This window comes from Podarcis gaigeae (assembly GCF_964106915.1).
Source record: "Podarcis gaigeae genome assembly, chromosome: 11".
NCBI classification, from domain to species: domain Eukaryota; kingdom Metazoa; phylum Chordata; class Lepidosauria; order Squamata; family Lacertidae; genus Podarcis; species Podarcis gaigeae.
This window is the reverse complement of record NC_139687.1, coordinates 33,444,528-33,470,747: the sequence shown is the minus strand read 5'-3', so window position 1 is coordinate 33,470,747 and position 26,220 is coordinate 33,444,528. Positions and strand designations below refer to the sequence as shown.

Sequence of the window (26,220 nt, the reverse complement as noted above, 5' to 3'; positions counted from 1 at the left end):
CTGGAGTGCTGGTGTCTTACAGCACAACTCTATACATTTCAAATCAGACAAAAGCTCAACTGAGTTCAGTAGGATTTATTTTCAGGCACATGTGTATAGGAGAGGTGGGAAAACTTAGCTCTGGGGCTGAACTTGGTCCTTGGAATCCTCTCCAGGCCACACACCTCACGGACCTTGCTTCACAACCTGTTTTCTCCTGACTGGAATGTGTCCTGGAACTCTGATAGTGCCCCTGGACCGGTGTTTCCCAAAGTTTTTAGACTACAACTCCCTTCATTGCTAGCTAGCAATACCAGGGGCCAGGAATGATGGAAATTGTAGTCCCAAAACAGCTAGAGACTCAAGCGTGATCTGGATGGAGGATAGAGGGTGATCTGTGTGAAGAAACCCATCTATTGTACAAACGAAACACTCACATTTGCTGTTCTGCCCATTTTTGCCTTGGGCTCTGCCCACCATCGGCAAGTGACCCTCAGAAGGTTGCCCAGATTGTGGCCCTCAGTCTGGAAAAGGTTCCTCACCCCTAGTGTACAGGAGAGTCACCTAGGACTCCATTCACATTCTAAAGCAGGCTTCCTCAACTTCAGCCCTCCAGATGTTTTTGGCCTACAACTCCCATGATCCCTAGCTAGCAGGACCAGTGGTCAGGGATGATGGGAATTGTAGTCTCAAAACATCTGGAGGGGCGAGGTTGAGAAAGCCTGTTCTAAAGCCAAGGACCAGGCTGAGAATCTACCCATTTGCAATTCCTTTACAACTGAGAAACAAAAGGGTGTTTGTTTGTTTTATTCCCTTTCCCCACTCTCTTGGGTCTTATCTGGACTAACATGTGGATAAATACAATGTGAAGCTATGGCCATGTGGGAACCTTGCATGAAGGTTAGGTCAATCTGTCAGATTCTGGTTTCTCTGGGTTTCTCATTTCTCCAGCTAGTCCTCCCCGTTTCCCAATCAGTTTGCATTTGTTAAAAATAAAAATAAAAAAGTTCTCATGAAAATACAACAATGTAAATTTATCCTAATATACACATTTTTGCAAAACAGTTTTTCATAATACAATTTTTAGATATTATATTCACGCATATGTGTGCCTTCATGCTTACGTTACTCTCACATCTGCCTTTTTGTACACATTACTTGACTGTAGGATTCAGAGAAGTGTGAACGTTGGAGGATGGCTGCATTTTGGTTCATGTATTGTTTTGGAAAGTGTGAATTACATGGTTCACCTTTAAAGGTGAACTGAATCAAATTTCTCCCTTACCCCGAAGGTTAAAGCAGTGAACTGTCAGAATGCATTTACTAATTCATATCCTGAAAAAAACATTCAATTTTCAAGTAGGAAATATACATGAATTGACATTTTACATAAAACTTAGCCAAAGTAAAATGATATTGCTATACTATCTTGCTGCAGGCTCTCCTGCAGGGAAAAGAGCTTATGTCTGTATGTCATTTGATGATTTCAGTAACATGAGGAGTTGTATTTCATTTACTAAATAGCCTATCTTCCCCCTCTCCCCTTCTTCGAGAACTGAAATCCGGCAGAACTTGAAAGGATATTAGAGTACAGAAAATACCATATGAAGGCATGACTTAAAATTTCCTCAGCTATGGTATGATTTGATTGTAGCCCTCATTATCCTTGACCTTTGACCCTGCTGGCTGGGGCTGATGGGAGCTCGTACCCAAGAACATCTAGGTTCCTCATCCCTGACATAAAAGCTTGGGTTGCCTCTTGAGAAAACTGTTGAGTGGTAGACCTCACAAGCGACATGCATGTAACAGCTGGGTGAAATTTTTAGTTCCTCTTCTAAAGTAATCAAAGGATGAAGAAACTCTATTATAGCTCTTTATTTTCATACTCATAGCTTTTTTAAAAAAAAAACAGATGAAGACCTGAGATTTATTATATGTTCCTGTTATTTGTCATTTCAGGCAGATACAAATCCTCTTAATTCTAGCAAACTATATAGCAATGCACAGCTGTATGTATATCACTGACTTCACCTAATGCTAAAGAACAGCTCCTAAAGGGAGCTTAGAATGCATTTGAAGCAGCACTGCCTCCCACTTTAACCTACTGTTTCGAAAGTTCCTTTATTTTAAGCGCCATCTCTGAGCTTATAGGCTGAATGGAATCCTCTGTTTATGACCCTCTGAATGTTTTTCTGTATAAATCCGCTAAGTGACTAAAAGCCTGTGGTGGATGCCTCATGCTTCACCTTCTTGCATTTTCCCTCTTTCCATTCTGAAGGCTCTTAGACGAGACATGTGATATACAAGGTTCAAGATCTGCAAAATGAAAAGGGAGGCCTGTTTAGATTATTTATTCCTTGCTTCCTTACCACCAACTGCCTCCCCACTCCTGCTTTCCTCTCCAGAGCAAATTCATTGCAGAGGAAGCCGACTGAATCTCCTACCTTCTTGGAAATAGGATTGTCGTGGAGTTAATTGTCGCTTTCATCAGAATAAAGCTGCCAGATGTGAGGTGCAAGCAGGGCTCACCACTGCCTCAGAGAATATGGCAAATCAGAGAAAGAGAGAGTGTGTGCTGTTTTGCTCAGTTATAAATTAAAACACCTGTACTTCCCAGTTCAAGCACTCTCTGTACTTGCTTTCATTTATGTAAGCTGGCACAGAGGAATTAACTGGTGCAACCAAATACCTTTCTTCCATCAATTCTTAGCACAGTGTTATGCAAGTGTCAGAGTATAGAGGATGCTGCAGTGGCTGTGGTCTCCCATGAGCTGAGTCTGTGCTGGCCAGCCAAGACATTTTGCTGCCTGAGGCAGAGCTGAAAATCCCTCCCACCCCAAAGTCAAAGTAAGTGCATACCACCTAAGGCTAGCCAAGTTATTTTGGCACCTGGGTTAGAAAATCCCAGAAATACCTTTCCCTTGCAGTCAAAGCTAATAAGAATAAAAAAAAATAGCTACTTGTGTTAATTATGGTTACTTTCCCTCATTTCATGACACTCAATATCACCTTCCTGAAGTGGTTACCTCACTCTGCTTAATAGCAGGGCCACTCCAGAGCCAGACAGAAGGCAGAGGTTGAGAAAGTGGAGCTACAGTGGTAGAGGCTGAAGACTGCTCTTGGTGCTGGCTTCTTCTGGCTTGAGGGGGAAGCTAATAACAGGAATGATTCTTGCCCAATTTCCTTTGTGACACCTCTTTCCATTTCTTTCAACTACTAGTGCCTCTTCAACATAGATGGAAAGGAGATAGAAAAAGAGAGAAAGAAAATTGTGTGTGTGTGTGTGTGCATATTAAAAAAATATATTATATTGGGAGCTGCCCAGAGGGGCTGGGGAAACCCAGCCAGATAGGCAGTGTATAATTTATTATTATTATTATTATTATTATTATTATTATTATTATTATTATTGTTATTGTTATTATTATTATTATTATCATCATGATGTGACTGTTGCAATTCTAAGCACACATTTTGTGGATAGAATTCCTACTGAATAAAGTGGGATTTCTGAGCAGACATACCAACAGTTGCACTCTAAGGCTGCAACTCAGTCTACAGTCACCTAGGAGTAATCCCTACTGTACACTGGTTTATGTGCCTCTGAAACGTGTGCAGGAAAATGCATATTGAGGGTATGGTAAAAAGTAAATTCCCAGTCTTGAAAGATTGGAAACTGTGGCTGTAAAGAAGTAAAAAAACAAACATTTCATTTAAAAAATGTGACAGGAACAGTGTTGTTACCCTGTTTTGGATAAAGGCAGATTGTAAGTTCTGTCGCACAAGTGGAAGTTGTTCTGCTTGTGCAATGACTTTGTTTAATACAACTGACACTTTATCATAAAAAGGGCATTGACAGGATGGAAAGGCAACAAAGATGAAATGAAGTTCATGGTTGTTAATGGGTATCTATACATTACATTTCTGAACAGAACGCTTTCCTGAAACAACTTCCAGATGGAAGCTGTCTTTCCCAAACCCTTTGTGCCATTTCATTATCGCTGAAAAAGCTGTGTAGGAACTTGCTCATAAATTGCTTTAGATCTTGGGTAATCCAGGTGTGAAAGCCACCGAAGGAGTTGTGACCTGATGCTGATGTGCTATGGAAGATGACCAAACCTAGAAAACATTTCAAGCCTAGGGAGAAAGTTGATGGAGCAACCTTCCTAAAACCTAGCCTTTGATAAATAAAGCATAGTGGCTCAGGGCCAAATAGCACTCTTACATTGTGGACACGTGTAACACGCTCACAATTTTTGTGTGTGTGTGGTCCTAATGAAAAGAAGGTGTGAGAGACTGTGAACTGGAGTTGATGAGCAGGGGCAGAGCTTGCATACCCCTCTGGCTGATTTTCTGCTAAAAATCAGTCTTCCCCAAGCTGCTTTTGCACCCATGGTGGTGAAAAGGCCAAAGATGAAAATGTATGCAAATGTGAAACCTGACAACTTTTCCCTTAAAAGGAAGGGAGACTATAACATTCTGCTGCTGTGCAATATCTTGGTTTCCTCCTTCAGGTGAGTCATTAACAATGGAATCCTATACTGTACATGCCTACTCAGAATTAAGTGTCATTCAATTCAATTCTAGGTAAGGGAGCATGTGGGATTGCAGTCTATACAAATAAGTGGGTGGAAGCACCTGCTTTCCCAAAATGGGGTACAACTGTAAGAGGTGTAAACCTTATAGATGAGCTGATAAATGTTTAGTTGGGAGCAAGAATGGGAAAAGAAAAGGTGTTGGCTGGCTTGCTGTGCTTTTTCTGTGCCTGGTACTGTTTTATAAAACTACAAATGATGCTGTTATAATGCTTCTCAGCTTAGCTATCTTGCACTGGGGCAGCAGGGAATTCACACATTCAGCAAGATCTGGGCAAGCCTCGAGTGTGAAAAATCTGATACATTCAAGCACTGTGAGCAATGCTATCACTGGCAACATAAATAATGCAGCATTCATTGCTGGGTTGCTTGTCATTTGGTGTGTTTGCCGTGTGTATATTATAGGCCATGTTAAAAAAAAAGTACATCTGAGGGTGCAGAGAAATATAATCTTAATTGGTCTGTTGGTAAAAACTGATTTAAACATGGCCAGAATTCTGTGCTATATAAACAGAGTTGGGTTTTTAAAAGTTCTCACAGTTAAATGGCCAAGTTAAACAAGATCCTACTGTATGTTGGCTTCTCAGCAGAAACATGAAGAAATAAATGAAGCGAAAAAGGGAAAATGCCTTAGTTTTCTGCTTATTGGGATTGTGCTCTACAATAATAATCTGCACACACAGACATTCTTTTTCATCATTTGTTGTCAACATGGGTGTGAATAAAACCATAAAAGCATAACATTTCCAATCCCTGGTGCATGCATAACATCAGCCAGCAATGGTGGTGTGCCAGTTTTCCTTTCCAACTCATGTATGGCTACGGTGATCTGCGCACTGGGGCTTTTTTAAATAGAGGGATAGAGTGATTTGTGCATAAGAGTATAATAAGAGCCATATCAGACCCATCAAGTTCACAATCCTGCTCTCATGGTAGCCAATAAGATGCCTATGGGAAGCCTGTGCTTTCCAGCAACTATTATTCATATGAATGCTGCCTCCAACAGTGTACGGGGAACATAGCCATTGTGGCTAGTAGCCACTCGTACATCTTGTACAAGTGAATTCCACAGTTTAGCTAGGCCAGGGTGTACCCCCTTTTTGCCTGTTTTGGATCAACCTTCAGCTTCACTGGCTGGTTCAGGCTTCTAGTATTATGAGAGAGGGATGCAATTACGCAGGATGCTAACACACAACACTTGGCTGCTGGGTGGCCACACATGACTTGAGGATTATGTGCTAACTCATGGTTCTCAAGTCTACAGTGTAACTGTGCTGGTCCTGTGGGCTAACCGAGAGGCGAGGTCCGAGTCCAGTCTGAGGTCGAAGGTGCAGGATGGAGGTAGAGCGTAAAAGTTGAAGCTGGATGCAGGGCAGATAGTCGGGCGAGGTCAGGAGCTCTGGCAGGATAGCAGGACAGGGTTCAAGCAGGAACTGACAACCAACAAAGTTGCTCCCACAACTTGAGACTGAGGCTGGCTGGCTTTTATCTGCCCCGAGGCACAGGGCGGCCCTGATCCTCAGGTGACTCGCCTCTCCTGGCCTAGAGGCAAGCACTCTTCCCACGGGAACTTAGTTCCCTCCGCCTCTCTGCCTTGAGCCTCTGCAGCTCAGGAGAAGCTGAACGGTTACTGGACCCAGAGGCAGCCTCAGCTTCCCCTGAAGGGGCTGAGAGTGGAGCACCTGCAGGCAATGGGCCCTCCACCCCCTCAGGAGCCAGAGCAGACTCAGCTGGTGCCTGCACCTGAGGATCCAGCACAGGTGAGGACCCTTCAGACTCATGCCCCAGCTGGTTCTGGAGGCGGGGAATCCTGTGCAGGCTGGGATTCCTCAAGTTCAGTATCCAAATCTGAATCCCAGGCCATCACAGTAACAGACCTTGGGCTACATGACTCCCAGCCAAAGTATGCAAAGGTGGGGTGTGTGGAATGGCAGTAATGTTCTCTTGGTGGTATGGTAGCACTCACCATGATGCAAATGGCGGTTGGGCAAGGTGACAATGAAGTTGCAGGGGCTCCAGACTGGTGGCAGTGGCCCACAACTGTGTGAGTATCTGCTAGATTGCTGCTGGAGCTCCAGCAGCTTTGCCTCATCCCTATCTTGACAAGGGGCAAGACCACCCCCAGCAGAGGATGCTCCCTCTCCTTTCACTGCTGATGGCTCAAATAACTGCAGTCTATTGAGAACATTGCTTCATGGGCATCTCTAAAACTATGGCTGACCAAAGCCACTGGTTTAGCATACTTGTGCAGCTGGGCTTGCCCAAATTGGGCAATCCATATGACAGTGTTTCAGTTTGGTGCTGGAGAACAAGAGACAAACAATTTCCTTCCCAATTATGTGGAAATAATGTTGTATCTTGTTGAAGATGTTTTCCCACATCTTGGTTGTGTGAAATGTCAAGCTGAAGTGAACAGCTGTTTCTCCAGTGCTTTGGGCTGGTACTTTGCCCTTTACTTATTATTGCATGCTTATCTTCCTTGAACTAAATTTTGGTTTGGGACATGGTTAATAACTAGGTTATTCATGCCAGGAATTGTGTGCATTTGAAGAATCATATGAAACGTGAACCAGTCCAAAACTACATTTTTTTTGCCAAATTCCTGCATAAAGCCTGACAACATATTAACAATTAGTGTTTGAAGTCCACTGACTACAATTCTCTCTCTATTTTTTAATGTGCCCATCTGTATCCACCTGCTGGGTTTCTTCTGTCATCATTTCAATTATTGTTGAAATGTAATCTTGCAGAACTGGGTTGGCTATCTCAGATGTCATTGGACTCAGCTCTCATCAGCCCCAGCCAGCATGGCCAGTGGTCAGAGATGATGGTGGAAGTTACAGCCTACATAATCTAGGTAAAGGTAAAGGGACCCCTGACAGTTAAGTCCAGCCTTGAATGACTCTGGGGTTGCGACGCTCATCTTGCTTTACTGGCCGAGGGAGCTGGCGTTTGTTCGCAGACAGCTTCTGGGTCATGTGGCCAGCATGACTAAGCCGCTTCTGGCGAACCAGAGCAGCACACGGAAACACCGTTTACCTTCCCGCTGGAGTGGTACCTATTTATCTACTTGCACTTTGACGTGCTAGAGGGCCACAAATTCATCACTCTTGTGCTAGATCACCCAATATAAGGCTTTAACCATCCTCTTAAGCAGTGGTGTCCAAACTTTTTTCAAAGAGGGCCAGATTTGATGAAGTGAGGACCGGCCAAAGTTGTTGAGCTTACTTGTTGGGTTTAACTTACATTTACACTTAGGTGTTGAGACAGAAGGGAACAATGACTGTGGTCAAGCTTCAAAGAAACAAACTCTCCATTATTATTGGCATCTCCTTTCCTGGGCTGCTTCAACTCCTGAGACTCTACAGCAGCCTTTGTCAACCTGTTGCCCTAGATGATGGAGACTACAACATGCAGCAGCAGCAGCAACAACAGATAGCATGAGAACTGAGGCATGATTTGATAAAGTGAACGTGCTAGCACTTATGTGAAGGGTGAAACAGATCTTCTGGACTGCAGCTGAGGGATTCCCACCCCCTCCTGCTTGTACGCAAGGAGGAATGGGATTGGGGCTGCTCTGATGACATCCCTGTCCTGTCCTGCTTGCACGCAAGTAGGAGTTGGGATTGGGGCTGCTCCAGTGGGAAGGGAGGCATCACGCTACCTGAGACATCCCCGTCCCCTCCTGCTTGCACGCAAGTAGGATTGGGATTGGGGTTACTCTGATGGGGAGGCTCCGTGCTGCCTAACTGAGAGATCCCTGCTATGACTGTTGTAGCAAACTCTTCAGCATACCTTTTGGGTGGTTTACCCTTTGTGGACCTTTCAGATCTGCGTACTATACACAAGTCTTCCATGCGAGGGGAGGCCTGGGCGTCGTCTTATATACCTGCTGGGATTGACAAGGCATCTGACCCTCACCTGAATCTCATAGCTCTCCCGTAGCTGCCTCTCATTAGTTTTCATTTAACTCTTGGGGAAAATTAGCATCACACGTCATGTGCATGGAAGTTGCTGAACCAATTAACCAACTAGAAGGATTACTGTTAATAGCACCAGTTTTCCTATAACTTGATATTGCTGGATAGTTTTGATGAACTGCAAAAGCATTTTTAGTTTGCTTTCTGTTGCCACCCTGGAACTTTTCTCTATTAGTGCCACTTTGTTTTGTATGATTTCTTGCAAATGAAGGAAAAGAACTTTTCTGCTTGTATATGTTGATAATATAATTTTGGTTACTGAGGACAAACAAGATTGTACCAAAACAAGATTGGGTGCAGGCCTGGCCAGGACATAGGTGCCCTGACTGTGACAAAGGTGACCTGTGTACTTGCTTCCTTGCTTAATTAACAGCTGTTGGGAACTTCAAGGTCCCTGCTCTCCCTTCTTATGGTCTTTGTACTGGACCTGGAGACTCCAACAGAGAGCATTTCATGTCAAGAAGGAGGGCAAGTAGGCACCGTATCAAATGACAGGGCAGGAGCTACACAAAGCAGGGGCTTTTCACTGGTGGTGCCCATAGTATGCCTTGCTCTTCCCAGACTCGTTTGGCCTGTATTTTGGAGCTTTATAATTTAGGAAGACTTTGGAAGAACTGGTTGACAAGTCTTATCAGTCGCTGACATATGAGTGGATTTTATTTGATGCTATTCTGGGCTTCTGGTGCAACAGGGTTTACACCAGCGTAATTGTTGGCCATGATGCCAGAACGGATACAATTTATGAGCTTTCTCCATTATCTGCACAGCAGGGGGTGTTTAGTCAACAGTGCAAAGGCTGAGATGAAGCATTCGCTGCTCGTTACCTGCTTTCAACAATAGGGGTCACTGTACCCAATTGGTTAGCTGTCAGATTCTAGAGCTCCTCATTGGTGGCTCTTAGGTAATTCACAAAACACAGAGTCCATTCAGAAAACACAGTGTTCATTCATAAAGCAGTAACATAAATCTCCATTGCTACATATTGGGTTTGCAATTTTGGGAGAGGGGAGACTGCCTGCTAGGGAGCGGGCAGGCTGGTGAGGCCCCCTAGATTTAGAGGCCCTAGGCTTCAGCCTACTTAGCCTATACATAAATCTGGCACTGGGTCAAGGCGGCGGACGCCCCTCTGCCACTGTCATCGCTGCAGCATCAATGTCCTGAACGTGTACTGTAGTATTTATTTATTTATTTGTTTAGCCACGCCCCCCTGGCTGACCAGATTGGTCGGCCCAAGGAGTGATGCAGCTGGGGACTCCCTAATGGCGTGGTGGCTAGTCACGTCCCCCGCACAGAGGGGAGAGCTCATGACGAGCCAGCACAAAGGAAATGGCTTTGGTGGGCAGGCACCGCAGGAGATTGCTTTTTCAAAATTGCCGGGGGGGGGGGGCATTTGAAACCAGCCCAGGGGCTTAAGCATACCCCACCCCACCCCGCTTTTGTTTTGGTAAGCTAAGTGATCTCCTTTTGAAGAATTCAACAGTAGAGATTTCTTGCTTAAACCTCATAACCATACACACCACAGGGCTTCCATGGAAACCAAAAGTCTGAGGACTACCAGAGGGAAATAAATATCTGTATGTATTTATTATTCAGTTGGTTCGCTGTTGTACCTTAAAAACAATTAGAAAAGATGTAGAAAGAATAGGAGTAAGATTGAGGGGAGAGATGCGACTGCTGTCAAAAAAAGCATCTATGCATCTATTTCTTATAATATCTAATGCAGGAATAGGAGAACCTGTGGTCCTCCAAATGTTTCTGGACTACAACTCCCATCATCCTTGACCATTGGCCATGCTGGTTGGGGGTGATGGGAATTGCTTTTCCTTAAACAGCTTCTCTACAGAAGCATAAGTAATAAATGGCATAAAGAAGTAAATAAGCAAGCCAGGTGCAGGGATGCTCTGCTCAGCTCAATGCCTATGACGTGTAATTCTGCCCTCAGAGCACACTGGGAGTTGCAAACATTCCTGCATACTGTTTGCTAGATGTTCATGTAATCAGCCAAAAACAGGACAAAGGAAGAAAATTGGATAGGCACACTGGGCATCTCCGAAGCATGTGAAGTGTGTTGCTATCAGTGGGAAAGATTTGTGCATATGCTAAAATGTGTCAGTTAAATGGCCATATTGTGTCCTCTTTTAATGAATATTCTGGAGAGAACCTTCAGTCCAATTAATTACACTTGCCCTTTCTCTCTTTCATTCTTGAAGATTTGAGTTGACTTTAATTAGTCTCCCTCTGTTTGCTTGTGAACACTTAAAAAAATAATAATTAAGGGTTTTTTTATAGTCAGGTTTTCCCAAGTTCTCACAGCTCTACTTACTAACAAAACAGATCAAGTTGCATATCTACCAGGCGAGACAGAGAGTTATTTAGCTGTAGCAGGAAGGGAAGGTAAAGGGGCAGAGTTGATATTTGTTTCACTTCTGACACTTTCCCTTTGCTTTTGCAATGTAAATAGCCTGTCCTGTTTGCATTACCATTTTAATTATGCCTCTTCAATTTCTTCTCCTCTCCAGCTTAGTTTTTTCCTGATGCTGTTCAAAAGACAAAAGTTCTCCAGTCCATGGTCTAAGTTCATTGTTTTGATTCAGTTCAGCAGCGATATTCCTCAGTAATCATTACATTCTGTTTTATTTCCTTTCTTATGAAAAGGGAAAAATAATGTCACACCCCACAGTTTCAGTACTTTGTTCTCTTTTTAGAAGTCCATGAGGAAGTCCTCCTGCACAAATTTTCCTGAAATGTATTTGAGCTGTGTTAGAGTGTTATGTGATTTTGGACAGATCCCATTCATAGGAGTGTCCCAGCAGATCATACTCCATTGCATTAGTGCAGTGAAAATTGTTGACTGATGAACCATCGAAGAGTATTATGGTATTTTAAAGGCTAACAAATGGTATGACAGCATAGGCTTTCATAGACTAGTGCACTCTGTGCATATTTTGAATACATTTCAACTCTGAATTGTTACTATCTGCACCTCTTGCATTCATTGCTCTGACTCCAAAATTTACAACCCTTTACAATAATCTGTATATACCTGCAATTGAGAGTTGTAATTCATGTATCTGATGATGGGAATTGAAACTTGTGAAAGCTTATGCCATAGGAAAATTTGTTAGACTTTTGAGATGCTAGAATACTTTTGTTGAGCAGGCATTTTCCCAAAAAGTTTTTTTATGAACCACCCTAGTAGGGCAGTAATTGTTCCTTGATAATTTGTCACCCCCCTCCATGATGGCACCCGGGGCGACCCACCCCCCGCCCCCTTCCTATGCCCCTGACTGCACAGGTTTCATAGGATGATGTCATCTATATGTATTCATCGATAGAATATCAGCAGCTCTTTCATAAGTAGGCTACAGTTCTAATAACCTCACTATGGAACATTTAGAAATAACATTTACTCTTCTACTTTCCTCTCCTTGATAATAAATGGTATATCCTCCCCAAGGAGGGGATGTATCCAGAATTGCATCCAGAATTGCAGTGAGCTTTGACAAAGAGATGTAATGTGGGAATACTTGCCACAGCTACAGTATGAAAAGAAGTAATGAAAAAATACTTCACTTAGCAAAAGCCAGTGGTATTGAAACCCCAGATTTTTTACGCTTTACTGTGTGACAACCCCACTCCCATTTTAAAAGCACAGTGTAGTCCTAAACTTTATGCAAAAGCTAGATTGCTGTATTTAAAGAATGAACTACTCTTTTATAACCAGGTGTTTTAAACTTTAAGCCATCCCCCTTTTCTAAAGAGTGAGAGAACATTGTTATGATAACAGCATATTTATCTTTCATCTGTCAGCAATTAGTTTACAAAGCTAATTCTCTGACTGTGAGCCAGGTTGCGAGGGAAAGCCTTTGTTGCAGTGTGTTTTCAGATTGCTGTTAATCCACTCCCACCGATTGATCATTGCCCATATGGACTGTTACCAAAGTGGGATTATCTACAAGGCTGATAGAGGAAGCCAGAGAGATATCTGGTTTATTTCTGGCTTTCTTCAAAGGAAGTACAGAATGAATTAATAGGGTCAGAATCCCCCCCCATATATATATTTCTGGGTGTCTCATTGTCTGCCTACCGCTTGAAAAAGAACCATTCATTTTCTAAGTAATTAGCACATACGGACATCAGTCATTTCTGTTTAAACTTTGGTAAAGAAGACCATACAAGAGGTGACATCATTTTCCTCCATATGTTTCTCAAATGGTCCTCATTAGATTGGGTAGAGAATAGATGGGCTAGAAAGGGATGAATGGAGTGCCAAATAATGTAGATTGAGAAACCTGATTTTGAAAACAAAAGTGACACATTTCTACCTTTCTGGATCAACAAAAATATTTATTGATTTTTTTTTAATGTCAAAGTTCTCATAGTTGGGGATAGTGTATCTCAACTTGTACAGTTGTAGTGTCTTATTCATCCTTTAGCGTTAAAGATGTTGCATATATTTCAGCCACCATTTTAGTTGCCCACACTGGTGATATCAGCCATAGTAGGAGTGATGTAACTTTGGCAGTAGGAATAGACATGAAGATGTATACATAGAATTATAGACATGTAGAGTTGGAAGGGACCATGAGGGTCATCTAGTCCAATCCCCTGCAATGCAGGAATCTTTTGTCCACCGTGGGTCTTGAAACCACAACTCTGAGATTAGCAGATTCATGCTCTACCAACTGAGCTATGTCAGCAATCCATGTGAGTTGGAATGGTTTAGGACCAAACACTGAGGCAATGGCAATCATGCTACTGAATGAAACATATAAAAGTTGTCTAAGTCTCCATTGATTCTATGGAAATTACTGCTGAATGGTTCTGTGAAAACTCATGCCACTTTTGTTTGAACTGTGTGAAGAATCATAGGTAATACCATTCAACAGAAATGCTGATGCCCTTGGCATCAAGAATGCTGAGAATGGATCACTTTAAAGCCACTATTTCACATGCAGTGGTATTTTGGTAAACTCTTACAGCTTCATTTTTTTTTAATAATATTTTTTATTGAGTTTGTAAAATACAGAAAAAAGAATAAAGAGCATATTATAAGAGTAAAGTAGAAAGATTACAAATTTTCTTGTTCTTTTTTCCAAATCTACTGGACTTCCCCACATCCTCCCAACCCTGCATTCTCTGTGATACATAGCATCAGCAATTTGTTAACTATTTCATTACTTGTTGTATCCTTCATTTTATCATGTTACCCAATTTCAAATGTGTTATAACCCAAATCATGTACATTTTCATTTAAACACAATAAAGTTATTTCATTATTCTATCTCAGACTTCTTGTGCCTTAATTTCCATTTCTTTAGTTTAACATTACTGAAGCTAGAGTTTCCCAAAAGGTGCATTTTTTAACATTCATACAGCTTATAGTGTTTTTCCAGATAGTCCTTAAATTTTTTCCAGTCCTCCTCGATTGTTTCTTCTCCCAAGTCTCGGATTCTGCCAGTCATTTCGGCCAGTTCCATGTAGTCCATCAACTGCGTGTGCCATTCCTCCAGTGTGGGTAAATCTTGTGTCTTCCAATGCTTTGCAATCAGGATCCTTGCTGCTGTAGTAGCGTACATGTAAACTTTTACAGCTTCAGAAAGCAGAAGAAATGTGGAGGGAAGGGGGCAGATTATAAACGCACAAAAAGCAAAGGATAGATAAACAAACAGTTCACTATACAAATGTCAAAGCTCACTAGCTGCTAATCTAGAAAACATATGTTTATAGCCATGGGTATTCTGATTTCCATAAAGCTGTTTTTACATCTCTGACTTCAATCACCCTTGCCTCCCTAAATTAACAGAATAAATAAATAAATGCAGATTCATCAGTGCCGCTCTTATGCTAGTAGGAGGGTCCTATTTAGTGATCTAGGATAGGCTTCTTAATATAGGAAAGTATTCTCTAACTCCATAGTTGGCTCTATTGTCACAGAGGAATTGGCAGTACAGTGGTACCTCTGGAAGTGAATGGAATCTGTTCCAGAGCCCTGTTCGCATCCTGAAGTCTGCATCCTGCATCCGCGGGTCGCGATTCGCCACTTCTGCGCATGATGTCGTTTTGAGCGTCTGCGCATGCGCGAACGGCGAAACCCAGAAGTAACGCAATCCGTTACTTCTGGGTCGCCGAGGAGCTCAACCCGAAAATATTCATCCCGAAGCATATTTAACCCGAGGTATGGCTGTAATGAATTCTTTCTTTGTATTTACAGCAATCTAACTTACATGACCAGAGAGGAATCCCAAAACAAAAATATTCTCATGCTTCTTCATACAATTATAGAATTGTAAAGTTGGAAGGGACACCAAGGGTCATCTAGTCCTACCCTGACTCTGATACCAGAAGAGGGTGAGGCAGCGGTAGAGGGGGGAATGACTTGAAACAATGGGAGACAAAGCAGTAAGGAGCAGCTCACAACCTTCCTTACATTCTCTTTCTAATGTAAGGAATGGAAAGCCACAGTCACTTAATATAGGAAGATAGCAGGCATATGGAGGCACATGGCTCGGCTAGTGCTCAATCATTTACCTATAAAGTACCATTTTAAAAAAATGATTGACATTCATGTACACATCTGTGAATATTCATAACTTTGCATAAACATAAACACACAATGTCAATGCCGGGACAGAAGCATGTAGGAATGACAACAGTCACAGAAGGTAAGAAAGGAAATGGGATCGGTGATGAATAGAAAGCAACAGATTGTTTCACAAAACGGCATGTGTGTGTGTCTATACATGTGTGCATGTATATACATGCATGTGTGCACACACGCACAGATATACAGATATATCTCAAACACATGGGAAGTGGTGATTTAATGACATAAATCCTCAGGTGAGCTTAGAAGAGAGTACTCGTATTACCACTTACTCTTTGCACAATCAAGCAAAAGAAAAGTTTCTGTAAAATGAGAATGCATTTCTTAGAAAAGTAAAACCATTTTGTGAAGCGCGGGTAAGAAATGTTACAAATAAAATCAAATCTGGATAAACTCAGGAATTTTGACTAGGGCAATTTAAAAATAAAATAAGCACCGCAGAAACACTTCTACGGATGCATTGGAAGGTTGAATAGAGTGTGCTGTTTCATATACTGCAACGCCTGAAAATCATAGAATGGTAGACTTGAATCTCTCCTAATTTCATGATAAACTTTTTTTTAAAAAGCAAACCCATTGTTTGAATCTATTACAATGGGTCGACTGAGAATTAGCATGAATGCTAGTAGAAATATGAGCCAAATGGGCTTCGTGGTTTGAACTAAAATGGATAAAATGAAATATATATTGGTAAGCATTTCATGTTTATAGAAGCTGCATGTATTATATATGTCCTGCATACTACATCTGTTTCAAGAGAGCCTTTAATCAAAACCATGTGATACAGGAGAAATGATCAGCGAATCGAATTCCCATCCCTGCCTCTGGAGTTCGCAAGTGCATCCCTTGTTCCACCACATTAATATTTATTATGCTTATGGGGAAGCTAAGACACTGGGATCTGTTTGCAATTACCAAATTAAAATGCAATTAACCAGTCACAGAGAACAAACAGTGTTTCCCTTAAAATATTTTAAAGAGGTAGAACTGAGGATGAGTATAAAATTTCCTGGCCTAGGATGTTTTTACTTATGGAAGTTTCCTATGAAATATTGTGAAGGCTGACTTTTTTTCCTTTTTCCTTTTAAAAGATCCCTAAGCCAGAAACCCATTTAAACCAAACAATGCTCTCTTAAAAAAAAAAAAAAAAATTGGCTGGTGCAACAAAAAGATTTGTTTAGAACATTTTATACCTGGTGGAAACTTCTCTGCAGTTATGTTTGCAGACCTTCTTCTCTGTCAAACAACAGTTACAAGTGTGTATAAATCAGATGCATTCTCCCTTCTCTGAATGGGCTGCTTTTGACAGCATCCGCTTGACAGCTTCCTCCTGGAGGAATAAACACTGAAGGCTTTGTAAGTATCTATTTACAAGTAGGACCAGCAACGTGGAGTGCTCCTGTTCAGGATATGAGCCAGCCAGCCCAGCCATCTTTCAGGATATTTTATTCCACACATCACTGCTGCATTATGGCACTGAGCATAGCCTCCAACATTTCTCCTATGAAAATAGGGATGTCCAATTCAATAACAACAAACAACAACAACAACAACAATATTGTACTCCACCCATCTGACTGGGTGGCTTCCACCATATATAAAAATATAATGAAACATTAAACATGAAAAAACATCCTTATACAGGGCTGCCTTCAAATGTCTTTTAAAGGTTTGCTGCCATATGTCTGCAATTTCCCGGACATAACTGTCAAATATTTTGGGGGGAGATTCTACAAAAAAGCTGAACAACTCTTGCATCCGGATTTTCACTTTTTGAAACATGGCAACCCTAAACTTATCTCCTTGGCTTGGGGGTCACATAACTCCAAACCCTTCAACATTTCTCCAAGGAAAATAGGGACATTCTAAGGAAAAGCAGGACATTCTGGGATCAAATCAGAAACTGGGATGGCTTCTCTAAATCTGGGATGTCCCTGGAAAATAGGGACACTTGAAGGGTCTGAGTGTTTAGTACAGTACAATAATAATAATAATAATAATAATAATAATAATAATAATAATAATAATAATAATTTATTTATACCCCACCCATCTGGCTGGGTTTGCCCAGCCACTCTGGGCAGCCTCCACAGAGACCAAAAATACACTAAGATGTCACACATTAAAAACTTCCCTGAACACTAATATATTTTCCCCTTCCACTTATAGTTCTTTGGGTCCAAACATTTATAAACTGAATTTTTATGAATTTATTTTTTTGTGGCAGAATGAAAGTTCTCCCCAACTGAGTGCCCTTGGTTCCATTAAAGGAGTTATCTTTGTTATCTGCCTGACACAAAGAGGGAATTTTGCATAAGGAATGATTTCCTTATATTCCCAGCTTTGGAATGGAAACTTCCTGCTATGGGGAAAGACTTGGAACAGTTCTGCTTGCATGTCCAGTCCCGAAACAACATCTCTGGTGATCTTTCCTCAATTTATCTTTCTGATGGAATTCACAGCTTTTGGAGTCAATTTAGTCACAGTGGTTGGTATGGTTAGCAGCCAGTTTTACTCCGGAACAGAAGGTTAAGGCTACAAGCCTAAACACTAGGGAGCAAGCCCCATTGAGCACACAGTGGGGCTAACTTCTGTTGCAGTGTAGGTTCTTTTTCTTATTCCAAGCAAGACAGGCATAGCTATAAGATTTAAACGGGTTCCTTTACTTAAGATGATCATCCATTACATGCTGCAAACAGAAGCAAGCAAGGGAGGGAAGGGGAACTGAAACTAAGCTCACAACCCAGGAAAGCCACCCAGCCCCCTCTCCCAGATACATTAACCCCTTAGCGACATTTTCTTCTCAATGCAGTAAGTGTTAATTCAAGGCTGCTGCCTATTCCAGCAACTTCTGAGTAAACATGTATAGATTGTGCTGTAACTCTGCTTTCAGTTTTGAAGCAAACTATGTATGATTTAGCACCATGCATTCCTTTACTCACAGTTTTTTTAAATATATATTAACCATAACAATTTAATTGACGTCAGTGGGCTCTAAAATTGCTTAATATTTATATATTGCCATGTTGGACATAGTAGGGATGGGAACTCTTCAGAAGTTGTTGAACTCCAACTCCTATCATCTCCAACCAAGCATGGACACTGGTCAGAGATGACACTAGTCATAGTCAGGCCAGCTGCCATGATCTACACAGTGGAATAGTTGTGGACTCTCCTTCCTTGGAGGTCTTCAAGCAGAGGCTGGAGGGTCATCTGTCATGGATGCTTTCGTTGAGGGTTGCCATATTTGAAGAGCAAAAAAGAGGACAGCCCGAGCCACTGCCAGCCTGAGCCAGGGAAAAAGGCACGCGTGTGCGGGCATGTAGGGCCACTGCTGCGCCCGTGTGACTCTTTTCCCAGCTTGGGCTGGCAGTGGCTGCAGCGGGCAGAGCAGCCTGCGCCTGCACTTAATGCACTGAGAATGCAAGGAGAATGCAGGTGGAGGCGAGGCTACCATTGATTGTTGACATCAGGTGTGTTATTAGCCCAAATTGTGATTCTGCAATAATTTAGTAGAACGAAATACTCTCTGCTGGCAATGCATTGGAAACACCTTGTTTGTTTAACACACTGTGCTTTAAATCTTGATTTCCCACTGTCTACTCCCTTTTTGGTCATATTATGTCTGAGACAACAGGAGGGGAAGCCTAGTTCAGCGCCTGTTGGACATGGTCCAATTACTGTACTTGGGGATCTGATTAATGGTTTCCTGAAGGAAAAGCAAAACTCCAGCCCACCAAAAGCTAAGTATTATAGAAGTAGCACTTTAGGATTACACACTGTCTGTTCTTGAGTGTTGCTGAGAATTTTGTTTTCTCTGTCTCTTGGTGTGAAGAAAGCACAAGGGAGAAGTTTGAAAGTGGTAGTCTTAATGCTGCAATTTGCTTTGTCCAGGAGCTTTAAAAGACTGCATTGAATGTTAGATGCTGCAAGCACACTTTGGTGAGGCATTGGAAACATGTGGCTTTTTATGAACTATAATACTTTCATACTGCAAGGTTAGCCCACATAGTACCCTCCAAATGTTGTCGGACTCCAACTCCCATCATCCCTAATCATTGGCCATGCTAGCTCAGGCTGATAGAAGTTGTTGTCCAACAGCATAAAGTGAACCACAGCTTCCCCATGACGGTCTTCAGTCATTTAGTTCATCCAGGAAGCTGCCTTACACTGTATCAGACCATTAGTCTACTTAACTTGCTAGGTATTGTCTAAACCAGTAATGAGGATACCTTGGCCCTCCAGTAGCTGTGGTACTCTGAATCCCATCAGCCCTAGCTAGCATGACTAATGGTCAAGGATGATGGAATTTGGAGTCCAACAACATCTGGATGGAGACAGGTTCCGCACAGACCGGCACCAGCTTTCCAGAGGTCCTTTCCCATCCTTCCTTGAGATACCAGGTTTGAGCATGGGACCTTCTGTGTGTGCTTTGTCATTGAGCTAGGTCACCCAGAGCTATATAACTTGCCCTGTTCAACTGAATATCAAGTTATATTGACCTCGTATACACTAAAAGATATCACATAAAGGAGAACATTTGACATTCTTTTGACAAACATGCACTCACGTTGCTATGGGGAATTGATATAGAAATGTTGTGATTGAATATATTTGTGCTTGCCAAACCTGATTGCTCCATAATTAATAACAATGTGCTAAATCTCAGTTTTAGACTATGGTATATTTTCTTCCAGACACAATTGATTGAACTACCAATGTTTCAACTACCAATGAACACTCAAGTCTTCTCCCCCACCCCAGTCTTCCTATTATGTTGCACTAATCTTGTGTCTTCCACTGAATTCTCTTCCACTTTGCTGTTACTAGCAAGCTTAATGATTAGTGAGGCTTAATGGTTAGTGATGCCTGCTGGTGCAGCGGGGAACTGACCCAGGCAACGTGGCCCTTGGCAGGCATATCCCCCATCACTGGCCGGGCGGCCATTCAGCAAGGGGGCTGGGGGCGCAGTGGCAAGGCCCAGAGACACCAGGTGGCAGGCAGGGCAGTACGGGGATCCCTGTGTGGGGGACCGTGACTCAGCCCCCTTAAACTCATGCATACAGGACTACGCCCCCCTGACATCCCCATGCTATGCCCCTGATGCAGGGGCCAGGCTGGTTTATGTGGGAAGAGGCAATCCTTGAGGTCCTGAGCTGCATAAGGTTTTATAGGTCAAAACCGGCACTTGCGGTGGGTAGGGAAGGCTGTCATATTAGAAAACTGGTTAGGGAACAAAAGAAGTAAAACACAGAAAATCATGGCCAGCGCAAAGAATTGTGGAAGAGCTCTAATTCTTTTTGGCATTTTGCCTCAGTCTCTCTCTCTCTCTCTCTCTCTCTCTCTCTCTCTCTCTCTCTCTGCTTGTGTGTGTGTGTGTGTGTGTGTGTGTGTATTGCCCTAAAACTGAAACATTTTCTTTAATGAAAAGGTTTGTTCTTTCTTGTGCACTCCACTGCCTTATATTGGACCCTTGACATTCTGGGTCTCTTTGACCTAAGGTTGAAACAGCACACAGCTAGATAATGGAGTTGGCTTAAAACAGTAGGGGGGAAACAGCCAAGAAAGAGAAGAGAATATTAGTATTGCTTTAATAGCTTCTCTATTCATACATTCAAACTGCAGAAACATAGGTGAACATTAATGTTACTCTTGGGCCATGAATGAACATTTTTTTTCAGGTGATTTTCATTCTCAGCGTACTGGAATGTAATCAGCTTTTTAGCAAGGCATTTCCTTAGCCATTTATTTCTGCTAGACCTGGGAACGAAGCATTGCTTAAATGGGTTATTGGCTGGCATCCTTAGGTAATGGAAAAGGACTGTGCGTGCATTTTCTGTGGAGAGGATGGCCACAACAATTACTTCCTCTGTGGCGAGGCATCTTCAGCCAACTGCATTCTGCCTCTCTTGCTTGCTGATTGAATTATCAGCCTCCCAGATGAGATAGCCTTCAGCGTGTCCAGAGAGAAAGCATTACATTGTTTTATAAACCAGTAAAATCAGCACTTTCCAAACAGAGAGTGATAAATTGTCAGACCTGTAAGTGATTTGACCTTGATCTCTTAGCCAAAAGTTATGGGAACGGCATCAACGCGGCATCTTCAAGCACCCATGTTACAAAGTGCCATTCCTAAAACAATTAACTGCCTACTGCAATGACATGTTTCCCATTTCTCCCCTCCTGTTCCATTATGTGTCCTCCCAGTGAAAGAAAACACGGCTGTTCCTCCTCCTCCTCCTCCTCCTGTCAAGGCAAATGACTACAAGAAACATATTTCACTTCAGATGAAACAAAGGCCTCTCCCTCCTGGCCAAAGTGTAAGATGTCATTGAAATAAACTTTCATAGAATCGCTAAACTGTTCTGCTATAAATGAGTGGTTCTTGATGCAGCTAGCGATCAACAAACTCACTTCCTAATTAAGTGCAGGAGCATAATGAGGAACAGGGCTTCCTTTGTTTAGCTAGCTTGTGTGAACTACGGCCACAATTCCCCAGACTCTCCTAACTCCTTCATTCAAAACTTGTAATTGGAACATAAGGAACCAGGTACTACAACAGCAAATGGTTTGACAGTGGCTCCATTCACTGCCAGCCAGATGTGAGACACTTTCAAAGGGGCTGAGTGACTCATATATTGCCTGGTGTTGTATGACACCATAATCTCTGGTTTTCAGACCTACCATCAATAGGCACTGTCATCTTTAATGCAATCTAATGAGGCATTAAGATTTACAGAAAGGACAGACAATTCAAACTGAATCACCAGGAGAACAGGCCAGTGAGCAAGCAGGTTGGCAATTCATTGCTTCAGTTTGCACAAACAATATGCTTTGAGCAAAGGATGGAGGTTTTCTTCTCCTGAACGAGGGATGGTAGGAAAGGACAGCTATGCCTTTGGTCTTTGACTGGTGAGTTGCGTCTCACTACTGAGTTGTGGCCTGATCTAAGAGGGGTTATAGCAACAGTGCTGCCACCATACAAAAATAGGGTACAATATTAAGAAATGGATTCTCAAAACGCATGTTTGGTTTAAAAGTGGGACCCAGATACTGATGGGGAAGAAATTCAGTCCAGTTCATAAGGTGAACCTAACTAATTCACACTTCCCAGAACAATATGTGTACTGAAACACAGTCATCCTTTGAAATTTGCAATTCTCTGAATTTTGTAACACAGTTCTCTCGCAAAGTAATGCACACTGGGGTAAAGTGCCTATAAAAATACACATATTAGTGAAAATAACATGCACAAGTGCATTATATAAGGCAAAATTGTGTTGCAAAAATGTATGTATTAGACAAAATTGCATACCAAGATATGTATAGGTGGAGAAATTCACACTAAAATGCAGCTGAATTTTCATGGAGATTTGTTAATTTTTTAAAATATGCAAACTAATGTGCAGAGCTCGTCTTAAGAGTGGAAAAATGAGAAGCTAAGAAAAACTTAAATTGAAAGATTTGAGCATCCTTAGTGCCAGGTCTGAAAACATGGTAGGCTATTGAGCTAAAATATACCTTCAAAATATGATACAGTTCAAGCAATACGTTTTCAGCCACAGTTGTAAGCAGAGTTTTTGAGTACAAAGCAAAGCTTGGCAAGGCCCAGAGACATCTCTCAGATTGTGCTGGGCATTACCTGGTGTTCTTCAAAGTCTCCAGCACACCAAAGCAGTGGTGACATTGCTGCCCTTTTGGAGCACTTGAGGCCACTTGAGGCAGGATGTGACACACACCTGCTCTGCTCTTTCTAGAATGAACCCAGAACTGTATGGAAATCAGCAAGTTCTGGGTTCTTATGGAAATGCTTCCACCCTTACCCTACATGCTGATTGGAGATAGGAAGCGAAGGAGGTAAACTTATATGTTCTAACTGGTGTTCAGATGCTTCTAGTCTCTGAGAACACATAGTCCTATTCCCCACTTGCAAACAAAACTTTTCCGCTCTCATTGCAATGGCAGAAGCTCACCTTTGTCTGTAGAGAAGTCATTCTGTGTGCCAGATCAGCTGAGTCTGAATCATCTAGTGCCCCTATAAGGTAGGTGCTGACAGGCAGTAGCAGAGTGAAAAATGTGGTTATTGCCATGTTAACAAGTCTCTCCATAAATCTATCCTAAAAAGGGAGCTCTTAGATGAGGTGTGGAAATTAGCAAGTGTGGAAAAGGAGAGCTGTAAAAACGGAACTGTAAAATAAAACACATACACAACAATATTAAACAAACACTCTTTTTGTTAACATCAAAATCCATAAAAGCATTAGATTTGCAGATTCATCTAAGGAAACTTCTGAAATTCCCTCCCCTTGCATATGACATCTTCACTAGTAGGGTTCTGTTGTTGTCCTAAGACCTATCTTTTCACCCATGCCATTGGGACATTGAGATGAATTGTTTGAAGAGACCGACATGAATTAGAAGTGTCCCATTTGCTGCAGTGAAATAGTTGTGGTAACTGATGTTGTAACTGTTCGGTTGCATCAATTGTTTTGATTTTCATTTTATAATTGTTTTCTTTGTTTCAATATGAATACGGTATGCCACCCTGTAATTCTGATGGAAACTGATGAAGGCGACCTAGAAATATAGCAAATGAATGAATGAAATGAATACATGTTAGAAATATAACCAGAGTGGAAAACGTTGTGGATGTGCTGTGAGTGGCATAGGAGAGGGACAAACCTATACTGATTCCTAATTATCCCTTGCCCACTACCCTAGTAGGAAACCTGACCACAATAAGATGGGGTGTAATCCCCACCCCCGTTGACTCCAGTGGGAGGGAACAGGATAAAACCTGAATCACTCCTCTGTGGAGTTACTTTTTGCAGGCCATGGACAGCTCAGCCTGGGGGTATTCCTGACTTTGGGGTTGCTTGATTTTCTTACTGTCTTCACAACTAAGCTGCTTTTCTCAGAATGTCTTCGTTAAACAGGACATTTGGGAGTTGTCTGTAGTGCACCTTGTCTGAAGTCTTATGAGACAGCCTCCAGGCCAAATCTCTAATCTCATGAGACTCCTATGCTTCAGTATCATTATGTGAGGGGAACCAACCTCCTTCCTATAGGCATTGTGGTTCAATTGTAAAGAGGTGGGTGCTGTGTTCGTGTTTCCATACAAACAAGGCAAATACTGCCTTTTGTGGTAATACGAGCACTAGAATCACAGGGTTGTGCCATTTAGAAACATTTCGTGTTTTTTTCAGATTGATGGCCTGAAGAATTCTGGTGACATGATCCTCTCCCTGAACAGACATTAATCATATCAAATAATGTTTTTGTTTCGTTCCATTTTTCATGCGGTCTTCAGTTTCACCTCAATAAACCACTTTGGAAGATGATAGAGAAATGCACATTTGATGTTATACAAGTTAAAGAATGTTCAGATAATGCCCGTGGGCCTTTCAGAAAGAAAAAGAAAAATGTCACATAATGCAAGGGATGTGATTCATTTGAGCGCAGCTAAGAGGAATAAAATCTGATTATTATTATTTTTAAAAAACCTCTGTTAAATATTAGCATAATCTGATTAATTCCACAAATCAAATAAATTGAAAGCAGAGCCGCATTCAGAAATGTATGTTTTATATATGCTTTCTAAACCACAATAAAAAGATTGCAGTTAGCTCAGCCAGGTAAAAAATATGGCAAGAATAAAGTCATCTTCTATCATTCTGACTGATCTGACTGATCTTTTCTGGCATAATTTTTATCTCTGCTGACATGGCTTTGTTAGGTTAAACAGAAATAATCTTGAAATGTCTGCTGTTGGTAGGAATGAAATTCAGATTTAAAATATTTATTACAAGTCATCATCTGATTTGGGAAACTAATGTGTAGCTCCTGTATTTCAAAATGAAATTTAGCTCTGCTTACATTGGAATAAGGTTGCTACTTTTGAGACAAATCAAGAACCAGAGTGGATTGATAGGTGGAATTTTAAATCTGCCCCTGGGAGAAATATGAGATGTGATTTTCTGCACTGGTGTTATGAAAGCTAAACATCCTGATCCAGCAAAAGACACCCTCACAGACAAGCAGCCTTACCCAAGCGTTCCTGCTGCTGCTGCTGCTGCTGCTGCTGTATATCTGAGTGTGTCTGAAGATGTGGACCCATTGTGTAGCAGCTGTGGAAAAGGCAAATTCCATGCTAGGGGTCATTAGGAAAGGAACGAAAAAGAAAACTGCTGGTTTTATACTGCCATTAGATGACTCTATGGTGCAACCACAATTGTAACACTGTCTACAGTTCTGGTTGCCTGGCCTCAAAGAGGAGGTTGCAGAGGTGGAAAAGATTTGGGAAATGGCAACCAGAATGAAAGGGGGTGCAGCAGTTCCCTTTCAAGGAAAAGTTGGAGCATTTGGGGCAGTGGCGTAGTGTGGGTTGCACAGCCCCGGGCTGTGTGGAGGGGAGGGAGGGAAATGGATGGAGTAATCATGTGCATTAAACTGCCTAATGGTGTCTGTATCACTCAGAAGACTGCAGCTGCAGAGATAAGGAAAGAAGAATTGTTCTGTTGTCTGGAGAGGTCACTTCCTGGTTTGCATGGAGAAGCCGTTTTCAACGGAGCCCAGCAAAGTAAGCATGCAGCTGTACTAAGGCAACACCAACACCTCCTAACAATTTTGCGCCTGGCGCAACCACCCCGTGACACCCTCCGCCTATGCTACACCACTGATTTGGGGCTTTTTTGTTTAGAGAAAAGGTAAGCAAGAGATGACACAATAGAAGCCTATACAACTACAATCATTACTCATGTTGCATTCGCTTCAGGTTGCGCGTTTTCAGGTTGCGTCCTGCGGCGACCCAGAAGTACCGGAAAGGCTTACATCTGGGATTCACCACTCGTGCATGCACAGATGTGCAAAATGATGTCATGCGCATGAGCAGACGCAGGTTGCGTTCCTTTCAGGTTGCAAACAGGGCTCCGGAACGGATCCCGTTCGCAACCAGAGGTACCAGTGTATGGTATGGAGAAAGCGGAAAGAGAAAAGTTTTTCTTCCTCTCTTATAACACTAGAACTCATGGACATACAATGAAGCTGAATGCTGGAAGAT

At 42.1% G+C, this 26,220-nt stretch overlaps 2 long non-coding RNA genes across 2 annotated transcripts in view; both read left to right on the top strand.

Moving 5' to 3' along the window:
* Positions 1-24,489, top strand: part of LOC310827399 — a 69,963-nt gene extending 45,474 nt beyond the window's left edge. Inside the window, exons 2-3 of the long non-coding RNA XR_014556346.1 lie at positions 21,369-21,481; positions 24,368-24,489. This is a non-coding gene — a long non-coding RNA (uncharacterized lncRNA). The remainder of the gene's footprint in view (positions 1-21,368; positions 21,482-24,367) is intronic.
* Positions 1-26,220, top strand: part of LOC310827398 — a 793,036-nt gene that overhangs the window by 530,204 nt on the left and 236,612 nt on the right. The window lies entirely within an intron of this gene.